The sequence below is a fragment of the Eutrigla gurnardus genome (genome assembly GCF_963514095.1).
Source record: "Eutrigla gurnardus genome assembly, chromosome: 11".
Taxonomy (NCBI): Eukaryota; Metazoa; Chordata; class Actinopteri; order Perciformes; family Triglidae; genus Eutrigla; species Eutrigla gurnardus.
This window is the reverse complement of record NC_139925.1, coordinates 19,789,899-19,809,603: the sequence shown is the minus strand read 5'-3', so window position 1 is coordinate 19,809,603 and position 19,705 is coordinate 19,789,899. Positions and strand designations below refer to the sequence as shown.

The following is a 19,705-nucleotide window of genomic DNA, read 5'->3' as shown; positions in this document are numbered from 1 at the left end:
AGTTTGATGAAACAGTGTTGGCATACAAGCAGGTTGTGAAATAAATGTGATGGGATTGAAGAAGGCATGAACCCAATGATTTGGAGATCCACAGAAGACCAAAGGTGATTGGGCCTCTAGCGTCCAAGCTGCATTTCTAGAACAGCTTTGTTTACTCCGTTAGCTATCAGCACCGACAAGTGTCACTTTGTTTGTTAACCCCTTTAAGTACCACCTCATATAAGTTTCTGCACATTCTCTGCTATGGCTGTTGGAATGAACTTTGGGAATTGAATATAATTCGAATAGTAAAAAAAATCTGTAATGCTGAAATTAGGATGAAGTCATGATAAAGATGTGTTCATGCTGCTTACTGCTTGCTAGATCGACCTGCGTCTCTAGTGGCTGATTCATCTTGAACAAAGCCAACAGCAGGATGTACGTGAGAAAGTGAAAGTAGAGCTGACGGTGAGACAAGGTGGGCGTAGCCATGGCAACGGGGACACAGCGTCCCCAGGAGAACGGCAATGTGGTTGTTTTATTTTCTTAATTATTACTTATCTAGAAAGCTGTCAGCTGTTGGTAATTGAACATATTTATTGTAATGTTTTGGAATGCCCTCTAGTGGACAGGAAGTAAAACAACCACATTGCTGATAATGGCATTGGCAACGTATAACTCTGTGTAGTGTAGTTAATATTAATAATAGGCTTTAATTTTAATTTGAGCATTAAATATTAGAATATAATTTGAATATTGAAAAAAATATAAAATGAAATTTGATTAGTATTATAGTGGAACATTGACAGCTCTATTCTCTGCTGTATCTTCATGGGTTGGGTTAAGTTCAGACGTGTAGATGACTAATACTACTTGAACAGTGAAAGTGTGTGGTCTTGCAAAAAAAGAAACTCCCTAAAACTTATGCAGCACGATAACAGTGTCACACTACTTTGAAAGAACAAACACTGCTCTTTTTCACTTGCCTTCCTGGCTTTATAGTCGACTGTGACTGTAAATAAGGTTGAATACAAACATTCATGCTTGTATGTTATGTTTACCCATTCGCTGTTAGTAGAAGGTCAGACAAAAGACAACAAAGGTTATTGAGCTATACTGATTTAGAAACCAGATTACCTAGTTACGCTTCATTAAGGCAATAAAGTCACTGAATCGACTCACACCTATGTGTCAGATATGTAATTCCTAACCCTAGCCCAGTGGGTAACGCATATCGATGAATCAGCTGCACACGGCTGTATCTGTACGTGGTTGTCTCCATGTTGTATTCTAACAAAGTCTCACAGCAGTTTGTGAAATGGTCACAAAATGAAATCTATTGATTCTTGTACTGGGACACCAATTTTCCTTTCAAACTAATGCATTTCATTCAAAAGTATCATTTGTGCCTGTGCGGTGTCTTTTAGTTAGTTTCTGTCAAGACGGCATCATGCTACGCCTCATTCATCTCATATTCCTCCACCTTAACCAATCTGCTCTTCTGGCTTTTTCATACGGATAAAGATCCTGTCAGCAAATGTATGTTTAATATTCAACAGCTCAGTAGATGAGAAAATTCCCTCAGGGGTCATTGGCTCCCATTGACCACATGACTAGCCAAGCAGGAAATGTTGACAGTTAATCCCACACCGGCTCATCATCTGCCTAATTATCCTTGAGTCTCCTGATTGATGTGCATGTTGGTGTGTGTGTGTGTGCTTGTCTATCATCCATGTATATAAACCTAAAAGCTGTTTCGTCTTTGCGGCAGCAAGCTGGTTACATATGTGGGACTAAACTGCAACTACCTCGAAGGATGGAAGAGAAATCAGAGGCAAATACCCAAGCTGTTTCTTTTTTTATGTCAATTTTGAGTTCAGAAATTTAGTTTGCCAATTTATAATAACAAAACAACAGTAACACCTCAGGCGTATCTATATTTGGGAGTTGTCACTTGCAGGTGAACTCATTTGTAAATTTGAACAAAGAATGAGCTAAAACTTCAACAACACCAAAACAATTAGAAACCCTGGTGTGCACTTGTTGTTGCACAGAGCTGACACCTGCTATGCAGAATCTACTAACACTCTCTCAAACTGTCAGTTACGTGTCAGATTAAGTGTCGGCTTTATTTAACAAGCACAAATAAAGCAAGTCCAAAATAAATTGCTTTCACCAATATCCTCAAACCCTGTCGCTGGTCATATATTATTTGTCTCAAAAACTGTCAAGCCAAACACACGAAAAAACAACAATAATGAAACAGATTGGTAGCAGAGTGACGGCTCGGGAACTCGGTCTGACTGAGAATAGGATAGCGTGTAAGTTGTTCGATGACGACGGCACAACCCTGCTGTGACATTCAAATACAGCAATTGCAAGAAAATGATTTCCTCTTTAAGATGGATAAAACAGTCCAGTTTATTTTAATTGAGTAATTATATATTATTATTTATTTATGGATTGGAAACCCTGGATAATAGTTTCTGTGTCTAATATTCTTTTGTTGTCTTTTTTGCTGACATCCTTTATGGATGAGAGAGAGAGAGAGAGAGAGAGAGAGAGAGAGAGAGAGAGAGAGAGAGAGAGAGAGAAGCCCAAACAGACAGTGATAATGACTCCCCAGGGCGAGCATGCCTTTTGGCCAGACCACTTCCTCTGTCTGAATATATGACTCAAGAGCCACATTAGAATAGTGAACACCATTCCCTTGGGCTCTTGGCGATGCTGTGAATCCATGAGTCAAGTGGTGCACTGGACTACTGTGATTCGCTGGCTAGCATGAGAGGGTCGTTTGACATACAGTCTGTGTGTCACAAAGGTCAGAGCAGTGGGGCTAATAACAAATAAAAACCCAGCGCCACATTCCCTGCTGGCTGACATATTCTCACTCACAAAGCAATCATACCACATGCCAGCATTTCTTCATGGATACCTTTGACTTTCCATTTATGTGTCCCTGCATTCCAAGTCGCATACTTTTTTCTTTTAGTCTATTCTGCAAAGTACACACTGTGGCATCTGCATGCATTCAGTTGGAGGTCTGTTCAACAGCTTGGTCAATGCTACTTGGGATCTGATATGTGGCGCGCCCGCCCGCCGCATTACGATTACAGCAACCGACGTAACAGCAAAATAGTCCCCACAGGCTAGGTGGAAGGAGGCTGCTGTTAGTTTCCAGTGTGAAACAAAAAGTAGAGTTGAAGTTTTGCCACATCAGTCAAGTTAACGGCAATCCGGCTCTTTGCCAAAATCTGTTTTTGTTGCCTGAATTCAGCTTCCTGTGAAGACAGAAGTTTCTAGAAGTAAGACACTATGCATGCAACGAGCGCGTGTTGACATGCCATGACTGACGCGTGCAGATGTGATGCTCGAGAGGAACGTAGAGCATCGTAGCTTGAAGCTTTTCAGCACAACGAAGCTGCTTTGACACGTTGGAGTGAAAACGCGTTGCAATTGGACGTGCAACTTTGTTGTGGTCATATATCCGTTGTGCAGGGGATTGTGGGTCACAATAATCCGAAAAGCATGCTGCCTCATACTGCAAAATGCGACCAGATGTGGGAGAACATTCTGGTATTTTGAGCATACATCAAATGACTTACTGTGTACTGGAACATCCTAAATCTTTTTTGGACATATTAAATATTATGGTAGTATTGTCTTGTAGTGTGTGCATTATATGTGTGCATCTTTGTAATAGGGTACATACACTATATTGCCAAAAGTATTCACTCACCCATCCGAATAACTGAAATCAGGTCTTCCAATCACTTCAATGGCTACAGGTGTATAAAAGCAAGCACCTAGGCATGAAGTCTGTTTCTACAAACGTGTGAAAGAATGGGTCGCTCTCAGGAGCTCAGTGAATTCCAGCGTGGTACTGCGATAGGATGCCACCGGTGCAACAAGTCCAGTCAGGAATACGGTTCTGGAAGAATGGTCAAAAAGTCCCATAAACACACTCCTAAACCAGAAGAGTTGAAGGCTGGACTGACGTTAAATAGTTTGTTCAGAATCAGTCATTTTCTGATACGAGTGATTCCAATTGGAATCAATCCTATAATCTCCTTCATCCTTCTCGCCAACCTTTATTTTGCACCAGAACCCATAGGATAAAAAACAGTGGTTAGAAAACAGTCATTCAAATCATGTCCAACGGAGAATATGGGTCTGCCGTGAAAGCGTTTGAGCAGGTAAATGTGTTTCTTTTTCTGTCGTGCTCTCTCTCTGGCTCTGGCTCATGCTGTGCCTCTTCAGTCGGAGTAGCTGTAATAGCAGACCAGCTGCAATCACAGTGATTATCTCCAGAACCGAAACAAAGCACATAGTGGGAGTGCACAGGAATATTCCACCGACTGTGAATAAATAGAGGCGATTTCTCAAGTTTCTCTCGGTTTTTCTCTCTTAGTGCCTTTCCATTTCCCCCCCTCTTCTAGATTCTGCCAGCCTGTTCTCCAGGATTCATTTGCACATTCAAGCTGTGATCAAAGGTTGTGGTTTTAAATTTCATAGCTGTAGCAGAAATCTGAAACATCCCACTTGCTGTCGTCGGTATCGAAGAGCTCGCAGATGCTGTGGAAGGTTGTGATGCTACGAGGCGTATGTTGACGCCGTCGGCCCGGAGCAGGTGTGACGCAGCATCCCAATGAGCTTTTCTGCTGCTGATACAGTGTTGTCAATACACTTACCATGCAGATACTCATTTCACCAGTTTGGTGCTAAACAGGCTGTGGTGTTTTTGAAATTAATTTCTCAGAAATTCCTCTGAACAATGAGATCTTTCATACGCTTTGATGAACAGGATTAAACCATTTAGGATGATCATTTCATCCACTATGATGTCTTTCACTCATTCCTCGTCTCTTAAGCCGTTTCTGAACTGTGGACGATGCCCCGTGGGCAGGAAGCGGGACATGAGGCTGCCGATTCTAATTTCACAATCAAGTCTCTTGTCGTTCCTTGAATTTGTCTGACGATTCCAAGTCCTCGCATCTCATCGTCTCGCTGGTTGGACGTAATCATTGGCTTTGTTTAATGACCTCTCTGCTCCACCCTTGGATGTTTGTATTCTTACGGTTTTCCACCAGCCACATGATAGAAATGTCATGAACATGCCCACTTTCTCGCCGTGCATCCTCTGCACAATGACCGGCTCTGTTCACACATGTGCTCTTTTACACAGACATTGTACCAGGGAGCTGGCAGGGTGAATCCATTTCATATCCGGTTCAACCAGTTCAGACATTTGCGTTCTCGCATACAGCTCCTCCGGGAAATGTCTAGATAATTTCAGGGTTGCAATGCATGTGTGAAAGTGGTTTTAAACTTTGAGCATTCAACAACAATGAGGGCTTTTTCTTGCTCCCTCTTAAATTATATCACTTCATGTCTCTTAGCACTTTCTCTGTCTGGGCTTCGCCTCACTCTCATCTCTCTCTTCTCGGGGAGCCAAATCTCCCACTGCAAAATACCGAGGGAAATGAATCAAAACTATACAGAGAAAACTTGACCCTGCCTTATTCCTTCGCTGCTCCAACTTTCTCAATCTCCTTCTCTCTGGGGGTCAGTGGTAATAAAGGTGAGGTACAGATGTGATATATATCCCCGTTTACCTTGGCGCGCTCTGTGAGATTGTGCATGCAGCTGACTGTGTGCCTTTTTTCTTCAGTCGCCACACATTGCCTGTGTCACGGATGTGTGGGCAAACGATGATCTCACTGTACCTTCCTGCAGTATGTGTACGGAGGGAACAACACGAACATATGGAACAAAGGGAGAAAGCAGGAGAGCAACAGATATATTCCTCGTAGCCTCCTTTAATAATGGACGAGACCTTTCATACATGGACCTTCCACTTTTTATTTGTTGATAATTATATCGCTGGTGCGGCTAAAAGGCAGAGATTCTTTAGATCCACTGTAAACACTTGGGTGGTGATAACACATCATGACTTCGCCATCTTTACACGGTTCGAATGCCGTGGTTTCTCTTCCAAACTGACCGCAGTGAATGTCTACTCTCCCAGGAACCACAAAACCAAAGAATTATTTTTAAGTTAGGTAGGTGGCTGACGTGAAGAGGAAAATGGATAGAGAAAGTGTTGTTTGTTCTCTCAGCACAGCCCGAAGGCTTGTCCCCTCTGTGTTTTCACAGTCACTGTATCATCGTTCGTTCCTGCCACATTGGTGTCATCCGGCTTGGTGGCGAGTCTGTTCTGACATTCACTGTACAGAATTGTGCCTCATTTTGAACTTTTTATTTGAGGCAACCAAATGCAAACAGCTGGTGTAGAAATTCATTTGTTTGAAAATAAGGTAATATTCAGTCTCGTCTTTAAAGGTATTTGATTTTCATTTTTTGTATCGTAGGTATGGACAACATTGTGACATTACCCTGCTTTGTCAGGACAGAAATAACCATCACATCCTCTTGGCAACCGTGAAGTTAGCGGGAGCTGTTTACAGTAAACAGACCAGTGTGTGCTGGATGTTGCCTGAGGAGATGCGCTGAAGGACACCGCAAACACACAATGATTGGCTGTCGCAAGGACCACACCTGCAACCATTCACTGGTATGAGAGCTCCTCCAGCCCCTGGACCCTTCCATAACCCTGAACACTATTTGAACCAGATGTTTGTGCTGGGATGAGAAAGAAGGTCATGTCAGGTTTAAAATGAGATTTTTTGAGACTGTGGAAATCCACTCCTACTCGCCAAAACAAATCCCACAGATACTCTGCTGTAGATGCAAAGCTGTGAACTGGGAGGTCTTTTTTTTTTTAAATGTGTGGATTCCTTTGAGGAGAGATTCAAAAATATGAGGGTCAACTTGATCAAGGGGGAGCAAGAAGAAGGTTAGAGAATGAGAGAAAGACAACTGAATAAAGAAAAAGAGTGATCATGTTTCCGTCCAACAGCTGTCAAGAGAATTTCACCCTCCAATCATCATGTTTCCATCTGCTGGGTTGAAGCAAATATATGAACTTCTTGAAAGTTGGGGGTATTTAGTACCAGTGTTGGGAGTAACGCGCTACAAAAGTAATGCATTACTGTAATGCATTACGTTTTGCTGTAACGCGGTAATGTAAGGCATTACAAAAAAAAAACGGGTAATATTTTACTCGGTACAAATCTCAGTAACGCGCGTTACAATGCATTTTAAACCCAAAATCAATTGACTCTACATTCGCGATCGCGAGATGGGCATACGCTCCACTTTTGGAAAAGTGTGAAAGCCGGTCCGTGTAACTCTTACACTATGTTAATTAAGCGCTGTTGTTAGCAGGCTCCATGAGCTGGACACCGACTCACGGAGCGGCTCCTGGTCGGTCAGAGCGCAGCTGACCCGGCACACCGTGGATCAACAGCTGAGGGGCGGCGGCGAAAAGGTGGAGGCTCCGATTCTCCCCGTCGGTTTTGGACCGCTTTTATGCCCGCGTCATAACGCTTTTGGTGCGTGTTTAAAACAGTAGGTTTACTTCAAAACGCGAGCGTCAGACGCTGTCAGAGCGTTTATGAAGAGTGTTTTAGAGCTCCCCCTAAATGTCTCAGGTAGGCTTTCAGGTAATTTCGCAGCATACAGCGCCTTCAGGGTCATTAAAAAAGACGTACGGCAAATCTGGAATGAAAAATGTCACTGTTATTTCATCCCCGAATCCCATTCATGAACACAATATCTAATATCAGTTAACGAGTCGTTTTCCGTTTCTCGTTTTCCGTTTTTAAAACTAATAACGCAATACGAGTCATTTTCCGTTCTTCGTTCTTTTATTTTGAAGCGAAAAACATCACCTCCTGCTGTGTAATGAGCTGCATTGAACACAAGAAGATCTATTGAGAACATAAAATCCATATTTCCATTTATTTTGGCGAAAAGTAATGTAAAAGTAGTGTAATGCCTTACAATTCAAAGACAGTAATATTGTAATGTAACTAATTACTTTGAAATGACAGTAACAAGTAATAAATAATGCATTACACTTTTGAAGTAACTTGCCCAACACTGTTTAGTACTAACCATTAGGTTAATTATTATTTTAGTTTATTATTTTGTTGTTTTTTTTGGAAAAAGTGCGTATGAAAACCAAGGACGAGAGAGTGAGAGATCGATGAGACAGAGAGGGACACGGACAAAAAAAAAAAGGCACAGAGACAGATAGACAGAGTCAGAGTATTAAAGTTCACTTTGGGTGTCTCGTTTCGGTGGCCGGCTCTTTGTGGTCTGTTAAAAGCTTAAAAACAGAGCGGTGCTGAAAACAGACACCCGGCATTTAGCTCACACTGCGAAACCTGAGGCTTAATTGCCTTTCAATTAGAGGAACTAATAGGCCTATTTGTGTGTGTGTGTGTGTGTGTGTGTGTGCGTGTGTTCATGCGTGTACGCGGTCAAGTGATACAAAGAAAGAGCTGCAAAGCTTTCTCAGCATTCGTGAAAATGTGTATTAATGAGAGGCGAGCAACACACACACAGAAACACACACTAACTGTAAAGTTAGTTTGCTCAGTGTGTGTGTGTGTGTGTGCGTGTGTGTGCTTTTAGGTGTGTTATGAAATTGTGTGTGTGTGTGTGTGTGTGTGAGGTAGCTTGAGTCTTGTTCAGCCATTAGTGAAATCCAAGCGCTAATTACCACCCACAAGACCCCGTGTCTGCTGTTTTTTCACACACGTACTATTATCTCTAATCAACCTCAATTTAACATCATTAGTATCTTGTTACATCTTGGAAGGGAATGAAGAATTGAATGTTTTTCTGCTTTAAATAATATGTATTATGGTATTTAATTATGTAATTTAATTATTGTTCCCCTAATGATGACACTATGCTTTCTCAACATTAATTTGCCTTTTGACATGAATGACGGGGATGAGAGTGAAAGACATTAATCAAGGGTCAGCAGTTTGGCTTTGCTCTTGTCTTCTTTCATTGGCACACATTGGTACAAAGGCCAGTCGAAGCCACATGGCAGGACTGCACACACGCTGGCTGCATACTATCTACTCAGTATCTACTACATGCAGCTTACTAAATGAGGGATTCAGTGAAGTTTACCAGCAGAATGTTCATGCTGAAACGATGTCCGGCCCGGTTTCAAGGCACCCCGCCGGCAGCTCCGTCACATCTCTGAGAACGGTTTCTGCAAGTTTCCAAATAGGCCTAATTCGGATAAACTGACCACATATTGGGAATCTAAAGAGTTTATTTTTCTTTTAAGTCTTTAAAAGTAATACAGTGATACATATTAACAGCTTTTAGACTGGCTCAACCCATGATCTCTGATTTTCATACTTGTTTTACCGTGCTACACCACCTCACGTCTCCTGTTTTCCATATCTGTGACGTGAAGTTATTTGTGTCACAGACCTTTGCTAGATTTCTGATGGAGTCTGACGAGGATCATGTTTGTCAGTGAAGCGGATCTGTTTCCTCTTGGGAGAAAGTTCCTCTTGTGTGGAAGTGGCAGAATCACTGCGAGTGAATGTGGACTCACCTAGCTTGGAAAGAGGAAAGACTGTTGGTAAATAACATCGCAGGCCTTGGAGAACAGCCCGTAGGAAAGGAGCTGAATGCAAGCTGCCTGCAGGAACAGTTCAGCCTGCAGGAAGTGATGTTCCTATAATGATGTGTCTATAATATAGATTATATGTCTAATATAAATATCATTAACAAGTAGAACTATAACTTGGAGAAAGAAATCTGTTACGCACAACTTCACCACATTGCTATTGCTAAATAAACTGAGCTGATGAGGAAGAAAACAAACAACGTGCTGACACCACACTCAAACTTCCGTTCACTGAATTCAGCGAAGTAACACCTAATTAACACCGCCATTGTTGTTTGGGTAGCGTCATTCTGTTTAAAGCAAATAAACTCACATGTTTACATTTGTATTTTGAGAGCATTTTTGTCACACTCATTTTGATTAGCATCCTCAATTACTGACAAACGCACTAATTAGTATGGAAATAATATGCAATTCGTGAGGAATTATCTGCAATCAAAACAGTTCTCTCAGCTAATGAGACAGACATGTTGTTTTTTTTCATTTATTTGGCAAACATGCCTTGAACCTTTTAATAGATTGGCGGACCAGTATAGCGTATTGTAGCATATACTATTTAAATTGTTAACTTGTACACAAAGCAGGGCTGCACAATTAATTTAATATTAATCCCGATTTTGGATTCCCACAATGAGATGAACACGATGGACTGTGGTATTGATGTTTTAAAATGTGCGCTTTCGCTCACAGAAAACTCAGATGCTTCACAACATCCGACCACCAGGAGGCAACTGTGAGTCATTTTAATTTGGCCACAATCATACAGCCCGAATACAAAGGATCTCAATCACTGTAACATTCACAAAAACAGTTTATATAAAAAGTAAAAATGTTTTCAATGGAGTGAAACATTATACAAACATAAACAATGCCAGTAATGGCGTTGATGGTTTCAGCTCTGTGCTGTTCCTGGTTTGGCCTTTTACATTAGGAAGGAAATCCTCGGAGCTGAACATATGTTGATGACTGCACCAACTGGCTCTCAGTGTTTCCAAATGAGCGGCCGAAATAGACAATAAAACAATGAGCGGGCTAATGAGATGCAGTTAAGCTCATGGCAAAACAATGAAGCTCCAATTAGCCTGCTGACCGCTGTTTATTGGCTATTTGCTTGCATGGAAAAGCCCTCTTCCTTGACTTTTACTTAGCGACTGTTGGGCCTTTCACTCCGGATAATTGCAAAGATGAACTCCACGTTCACAGTTAATTATGATCAGCAGTTTCCAAAATGCCCAACTCTAGAATTCAACGTGTGAATATTGTGTAAAGGCCTTTACTAAGGAATTACTTCAAATGGACTTGTTATTGACTTGAATAGAGACCTTACAGTATAATGTGGTACTGAAGGCTGTCCTAATTTAACCAGCACTTTAATTATTCCTCTGTCCCTCTCTTTGTCTCTCTCCGTCGTTTACATTGTCTGTTTTTCTTTCTCTCTTGTCCACAGTTCATCTTTGCAATTATAGCTTTCCATTACAGTGTTACAGTGACAGTGTAATTATTGGCAGAGACATTTAGTATATACTTAGCAATGGAAAATGAATATGGATAATCACATAGTGCTGCAGACCTCCTTTTTTTCCAGTCTCGTTCATCCCATTTTTGCTTCAACGGCTCGGGACACTCAGAAGCTGCCAGACTTTTTTCTTTTTTTTCCTGCACCGCATTCAAAGACATCGAGATTCTATCATCTCATGTGTGTGCCATGCACCGCATTCACACATGGTTAATGAATGAAGTACTTCAAAAACATCTCACTGGGGACATCTGCAGAGGTTCAGAGTTCACAGTGGCGCACACACTCTCCATCAACGGGGATTCATGACACCGTCACCGCACCTTTTAATCTGAGCGAGATAAGGAGACGGATGAGGACGACAGGAGCCAAGACAAACACACAGGGAGAGAAATGGGAATAGTCTTTGCGAAAAAGATGCTGCACAATCATAAGAACAGAGACGCACACGATGCCTGGAATAGAAATGGGGGAGGTAGGGAGGGAAGCGGAGGAATTCATGCTATGGAAAAGAAAGCAAAACCTGAGACTCTCTATGCTGCTCACTCTGTCTTTCCCACTCCGTGTGTGTGTGTGTGTGTGTGGTTTTGGTCTATAGTCCTTAAGGGACGGCAAGAAAGAGAGAGGTAGGGGGGTGGCGGGGGGCAGGAAACGGTGGCGTCTGGAATTGATTTGAGGCTAAAGGAAAAATAAAATACTTCAGATTCTTAAAGGCTTGGGAAGCAGGGACAGACGACCACAAAGAAATAAAGGAAGGTAGGCGAGAGAGAGGGCGAGAGAGAGGCCACATGAGCACAAAAAGAAATGTAAAGAAAGATTTATACTTCTACTATAAAGTCTGCAAGGTCGCCATGAGTACACTGGTCGGACCTTGTGTATAGTGTACCTCTCCAGGAGAATAAAAGGATTGTACAGGAGAATTGTGATTCTTCTGCTTGGGTCAATTTGTATTTCTTTGTGACAAGCGATGATGTAGACAGTTGACAGAGAAAACCACATGAGGATGCCTTTAAATTCAAGGCACGAGAATGTTCAAAATATCAGCATTGGCTCCAATTTCGAAGCAGCGCCAGTCAATGAATGAAGCCATGTGCAGAAATATAGTGAAACTCAAGCTTAGAAAAGGCACGAAGAGAAGAATGGTCACCAAGAAAATAAGCAAACTGGAGTGAAGGGAAGATGAGGGGAAAAGGGAGCGGAGAGTAACTCGAAGCGTTGTTGCCGTGGCTTGAGATTCACTTTAAAACCTGTTTCACACTCCGCTGTTGAAATGGGATAGAAAATAAACAGTTCCACAGCTGGAGTGTAAGCGTCCAACTTTGCACTGTGATCCCCACACATGTAGGAAATGTTTCTCCACTCGCTGACCCACTGATGCTGCAAAATGGTAAAACCTTACAGAAAGCAATGAAATGGTCATAAAGCTCACCTGGCTAGTGAAACTTTTTCTTTTTTTTTACACTAGCTACTAAAGTCCTCTTAAAGAGCCAGAGTGTAACATTTTGGGGGAATTTATCGGCAGATGTGGAATAAAATGTTTTCATTAAAGGTGTTTAATCACCTGAAGCTAGAATGGACAAAACAAAAACTGGCTCTGGACAGAGCTTTTAACATTTTTACGTTACCTGAAGGCCACTGTAGTTGTCAAAACAAATGGCTCAAGTAATTACTTCCAGTATTAATAACTTGAATTGTATGGAACATCTCTGAACTCGGGTTGCAAAGTAATAAAAATGGAAAAAAATCAAATCAACTGTTTATATATTGTTATTTTCAAATTTCTCAGTTTAGGACCTCGAGGGTGAGCACCATCTAACTTTAATAGTGAGAGGTCAGAGATTAAAGGACAATGCAGCCATTCAAACTTCCTTTTTACGTAGGTTTAAAATCCCCATGCACACATGGGGATTTTAATGGAAACACTTTCAAACATCAATCATCTGCTGAACGTGTCTGTGTTGTTAAATCACAGGACATTGGCCTTTAAATTACCCCTCGGTCCAGCGTTTTCCGTGTGTAAACTGTAAAAACTGTGAAAGCTCTACACAGCTGAGGACCAGTGAACGCACCATTAACTGATCAGCGGGAAGCCTGTTCATCTTATTAGCAAAGCTCATTAAACAGACCACAACAATGATGAGCGCTGCGGTGTGTTATAGGCCCCCATGCAACAATTGCGTGCCTGAAAACCGCCACAGATGGACAAGAACAAGGCAGGTAAGAAAAATAATTTATGCCTCAAAGTCCACCGTAAACAAGTGAAATTACGAGGAAGCAAATATTGGATGATGTTGGCCGAGGAATGAAGGGATCGGCTGAAATTGCGATCCAGCATGGGAAGGAGAAGAAGAAGAAAGAAACCAACGGAGAGGGATTTGTGTCCATCTAGGTTAGCCATGTGTGTTCATGCTTTAGCGAGCTCAGCGAGTCTGTTCCAACATGATGAATAGAGACTAAAGATATTAGAATATGAGAAAGAAAAGGGGGGAGGTGGGGGGGAGAGATATCAAAGAGAGGCTGAGAGGATCGGGGTTAGAAATCCTCTTTTTTCCCATTCTTCTCCATGGAGAAATGAGAGAGTTAATCCTCAGGGGCTTACATTTGTTTTTTTCTCCCTCTATCACTCTATATTTTACAATCTCTGCTTTCTGACATTCTCTCTGCTCCCTCCTGATCTTGGCTTTTCCTCCCTCTCATTCTGTCTTGATGTTTTTTCGGCTCTCGTTCTGCTGTTAACCATCATCCATATTTGCTTCTTCCCCCCTTCCCTCCATTTCCTTTTCTTGTGGAACTCCCTCCGTCCCTGCATCCCAATCTCTTCCTCACTCCCCTCCATCCCTCTGATTCCTTGCAGGGTTTATGGGTTTATGATTCATGGTAATCTCACTGCAAACACATTTATCTGCTCATTCTTTCCCTTCCTCCCTTTTCCCCCTTCTTCTTCTTCTTCTTGTTGCTCAGCAGGGCTGTGAGCTGTGCGGAGGTGCTAATAGGATATCTACATTTCATTTGCACACACAGAAGTGACCGAGATGTAGACAGAGGAGTGAAGAACAGTGCAAAACGGATCGATGATCTGCACAACAGAAAAGGGTAAAGGAGCCCAAGAAGAAGCCGTGAATATGAATTCAGAGCTCAACACAGTACAATGCCAACGCAGGGAGCAGAATTCAACTGAAATGCATTTCTATACATTGACAACTTTTTTGAAAATAAATATCTATTTGCGATTATTTTGACTGATGGTTGGCCGATTGGAATTGAATGATGCTTTATGATTTTATTTTTATTTGTCTCATATTGATTTAAATGTATTTCCAATATTTTCTTTTTGCAGGGATCTTTGTAAAAACAAATCTGCAAAGTCTGCAGCATGACAATATTTCATTTCAAATGGTGTTTTGACACATTTCACCTTGAGCAAATATTGTGATACCATTTCGATCAATTGTGCTGCTCCATCCATTCATCCTTCCATCCATCCTTCCATCTGCCCATCATTCCATCCATCATTCCATCCATACACCCATCCACACATCCATCCATCATCCATCCATCCATCCTTCCATGCATACACCCACCCATCTGTCCATCCATCCGTCCATCCATCCATCCGTCTGTCTGTCCTTCCATCCATCCTGATCCATGTACAGTAGTCCATGTTTAAAAAGAAATGAAATACATAACTGGGTCACAAAGTTCTCTATCTCCAGTGGGAATCCAGTACAGGTGGCTTGGTGACGGTCAGCTTGGTTGATCAAGCCAAGCCTGTAATCTCATACTGGAGGATAACTCATTATCTTGCATCCTTTGAGCCCCCCCAAAGCAATTTCCCTTTATTCTGAAATGTCATTTTCTCCTGATAGCAGATCCCTTAAGCTTTCAAATTAAACCAATCACCTGATCTCATCACTCACTGTTCCCATAGCTCTGATGATTGCATCATTACCTGTGTAGCTGTTTTATATGTAAACATCCAGGACAAATGTCTACATGAAATCAGGCTGAAACGGGGCAAGACCTTATTTGCCAATTGAAACTCTGCAGTCCCGTATCTGAACTTGTCTGCACACAGGAAGTGAGAGAGTTTAAAACTGTATGTGGAACAGCAGCTAATCAGTCCTTCCAGGAAAAGCTGGATTACCACATCAAGTGTTTTGTTGTTATTTTAAAACATCACAGACCCGCAGGGTTGATAAAGGTAAGCGTTTAGTGGCATGGCATTTCAACATTCCTGTTTATTGAAGTTAATTCGCAGCTGCCGTTTGAATGTGCCAATCTCCACAGATTTCCAGGGCACAAAACGGCAGGGAAATGTCAGTGACATTCACTTGTAAGTTTTAATGTAATGCCAGTGTTGGCTCTGTCAGAGGGAGTATTTCAAATTGGTAGACATTAAACGAAATGAGGCTGCAATTATTCCACTTTTTTAAGGGCGTCAATCCACACAATAGTTTCATTATTGCTCACACTACTCTGCTATCCAGACAAGAGAAGAACAAAGACTTTTTGTGAGTGTGCAGTTGATCTAAAGCTTACGCAAAACTTCTGCTGTAATGTACCTCACAGTCATTTTTAGGCATTAAGCTGATGCTCTTATTCAGGCTGGCGAAAGGCTGAGTGCAAGAGCAGTGTAAGCTTGAACCACGATGTTGAAAATATTACAGCGAGACATCCTAAGAAGCATCAAAGCCACACTCAGTGTCCAGGCATCATTTGTAGTGACAGGCTCGCGTTACCCTCGAATGCTCCGAAAGAAGTGATGGCATCCATCAAAGGACTGATGTTTCAGAGATGTCTCATATGTAGCCTCTTGCCATGTTTCCCCCTAGTGATTCATCCACCCATCTGCCATCATCACCAAAGCTAAGGCTGTCTGCAGCCTAAAACGAGCCTTTTTGTCATTCTAAAGTGGCCACACAAACGACAGATTATACTCACATTCTGATTAATCAAACTCCAGCACTGCTGCCTCACAACATCTACACAATCAATAACACACAAACGCTAAACCCAGCCTCCGATATCACGGTGAGACACGGTCAGGTGATGGATATGGATAGGAAACGAGCTAAATCTTTAATTGAGTAATGGAACAATCCATAACCAAGGGAATGGTATGGTTGTTGTTTTTTCCAAACTGTTTGCTTTTGACCTCCTGGCTCTGCCAGCTGCCAAGAGAAACAACCATGAATCATCAAGCTCAGGGAGGTTTTTTGGAGGCTCTGCTACAGACTACTTCCTGGCATCCCAAACTGTCTTTGCTCGTGCTTATACTTTTAATGCAATGTTTGTGATCAGATGCACCAGATCTGAGCTCAGCTGTGTCAATGTGTGTCCAAACTTGGCACTTACGTTTGCCCTGCCTGATCAGATAGTGGTCGGATATATTTTTTGGTCAAAGCAGTGGCTATAAAATGGTGGATAAACACTTTCCATCATTTTTTGCTGCTTATTCTTCCTCCCTGCAATACTAGTTGACTTCTGCTAACAAAGCTTCGCTAAACCGATTGATGAACACATGTTTCTTTAAATTCTTCACAATAAAAGTGCACGTTTTTATTTTGAAGTAACTGAACAGGACTCAGCCAGCAGGGCTCTGTTGACCTCCAGCCCCGGTTTTCTCAATCATGTCTCTCTTCCGGTTTCTGTCCTCAGGAGATGAACTCCCGTGTGGGGGAGGAGATGAAGTAGACCTCTGTTTGATAACTTGTCTTGATTGTGTCCACATGTTGTGCACACCTCACTGAGATCTGAACTCTGACCGGATGCCAGTACCAGCATGATCTGATCCTGGAGAGTACAGACTTGACAGTTAGTGCCACCTGGCCTGATCGGATGACAGAAGTCTCCTTGAAAAGCCAAGTGTTACCACGGCCGTTGCAGTTCAGTGGACCTCCGGAATAATTGGACCACATGGCAGCCGTTTGGTTGTGTGAGTGGGTGGGAATGGGCAGTATCTTTAAGAGTCTCTGCAGGTTTTCCAGAGTATTTTATTGATGTGCTCTTTTTATATATATATAGCTCTCAATCAGTCAGCGCCTGGCTAATCAATACTGCTAGAGGTCATTAAAACACCCTGTGTGTGTGTTTGTGTAAATCCCTGGAAAAGGAATCGTCTCCTCCCTAATTCCTGCTCCTTATCTATCCTCCCAGGCACCCATCAGTGTCACATTTTTAAAGATATATGAGCCCGATAGTTAACGAGTTTTAACAGCTTTTTCCTACTTAACACTGGAGAGAGAACCCCTATCGGCACTGTGCTGCATCCCCCACTGACTTTATGTGCTACTGTACTGCTGCACGTTCTGCTTTTATGTGTAAACACTCACTGTTGCACCCAAGTTTGTCATGTCTTGCAAATGTCAGACATGTCAGCAGGCTAAGGAAATAATGGATAACTGACAGTGACATGAAACCGAGTTTGTCCTCAAACATGGTTTACTTCTGAAGAAGATGTGTTGAGGCTTTCATTCAAAGAATGCTTCTTGACGAAGGATCCATGAATCTGTCATCACAGCTAAGTCTCTATGCATATTTAAATTGTGTTGTCCTTATTTTTAATTTGACTCACGATCAATGCATGATTATAAATGAATGAATGCAATCACATCCAGTGCCAGTTTCCAGTGTGCTCCAGACTTGGAACAAGCATCCACAAAAAGACAGAAATGTTGAGAGGAGCAATCATGACCTGATTTACCCACTTTTTTTTGAGGCACAAGTGTCTTATGCACAGTAGATCAGATCATTAGCAGATCAGGGGGAAAAAGTGCTTTTTGAGCTGAGTTTTTGATGTTTGTTGGTACAAACCATTGGCAGAAGCACACTGCAGTTTCAGGGGGGAATTCTCACTTCAAAATCTCTTTAATTTCTTTTTTGCAATCGTTTCACTGTAGCTAAACTTAATCTGCACTGATGCTGATGTAAGCATCTCATTTGCTGTATAGTTAATGCATTAAAAATCAGTACACAAGTTGCATAAATGTACTGGATACATGGTCTGCGTGCAAACAAAGCCGAAATGGTGATGTTGCAGACGCGGAGCTCCTCATCAAATTCCATCACCACGATATGTGAACTAATTCCTGGCAATTTGCCGTAACGACTGTGATGACCATTGCAAGAACTGAACACGAAAGTCGGAGTATTTTTTTTTCATTTTAGGATTGTCTTGCTAAAGTTTACAGCTCTGCCGCCAGACAAGATTAATTCTACAGAGCCTCAAGCCTTTGGCTGAAGCAAAGATCTGTGGTTGAACTGCCTGTAAGCTGAAATATCTTCCCGTATCACAAAAACACAAGCGAAGAGAGAGAATTGATGCTTGTCCTAATATCCCCCTGCCAGCTCTGTGTGAAACTGGTATGGACTGAAATAACTGGGAAACATAGCCCAGGGCTGCCCCTCACATGCACATACAGCCACAAAAACACACACAAAACAATAAATCTGTTGCTTTCTTTCAGCTGCAATGTGGGCAAAGCAGGAGTCACTAATCTGAGAGAGGGAGAGAGAGGAAGATGTGACCTGAGACTGCTTCAGATAAGCACTTTTGTTCCTTCGCTCTTTTTATACAAATCTAACACACACACACAGACATTGTCAGTTTGCCTGCCGCCGCGTTGTCACGGTGACAGAAGAGGTCATCTGGATGAATGCCTCCTATTATGGGATATGTGCTCAGATCCCAGTTTGGAGGTCAAAAGGTTAAACAGCCAATCAGCACGCAGCGTGGCTAAACCCTTTGAAACTGCGAGTCGTAATAAGTTACAGGCGTAATCAATAGAAGTCAATGAGGACACATTTCATAGGCAGCCATGAAGAATGAGCCAGGCAAAACCAAATGGAGGATGAGCTTCAGTCTTCATATATCTAAGACTGATATGAGTTTTTAAAGGACAACATTAAAGCCTTTAATAACTCATACTTCAATATTCAATTCAATATCTCTAAATCTGACGATTCCCCTCACTTAATGCGGTCAATGTTTCCACAACAGCTGATTTTGTCATTGGCAGACATCTAGGTTTTTAATAACATGTAAATTGTGGCCTCATAGGAGAATTAATACATTGATCTGGTCAACCCAGTCTTCTACACAAATATTATCCCATACAATTAATGAAACCTGGACCAAACATTTGCAGTTTTAAATGATTAGAAACGCAGAACTCAAAACAGAACTACAAACACTAAAACTACTCGATTAGGTTTCGGTAACAGATGACATAGTTGTGTTGTGTTTTGGCTTAACACGAGTATGGAATTGAAACAAAAAGAAAATGCAACTGAAGTACAAAACCCCAGTCTCCTTGGTGAAAGTCATGACAAGATACTGTGTACAGCTAGAGGAGGTGCCACTACAATATGCTCATCATTTGCTCACCAATGGGTTTACCATGATCCTTTTTAATTTAAATTGTGAATATTATGAATAATATTTCACTTTATGGTGCATGTGTTCTAATCGTATGTGGTCTTCTACACCCAACACTTCTTTCATACTTAAAATATTCCAAAGATAATTTTTCCTGTTTCTGTCTGACCTACTGTCTCCGAGTCTCACTACCTATTTGTCTTCTTCCAGTTTTCAGCTTGCAGTTGAAGGATTAGAATATGCTGTTCTGAAATCAGCTCGTCAGCCT

At 41.8% G+C, this 19,705-nt stretch overlaps 2 protein-coding genes across 2 annotated transcripts in view; both read right to left on the bottom strand.

Moving 5' to 3' along the window:
• chrna1 (cholinergic receptor, nicotinic, alpha 1 (muscle)) overlaps nt 1-19,705 on the bottom strand; it is a 333,431-nt gene that overhangs the window by 262,459 nt on the left and 51,267 nt on the right. The window lies entirely within an intron of this gene.
• The window catches only part of cdh11 (cadherin 11, type 2, OB-cadherin (osteoblast)), an 84,149-nt gene that overhangs the window by 26,352 nt on the left and 38,092 nt on the right, over nt 1-19,705 (bottom strand). The window lies entirely within an intron of this gene.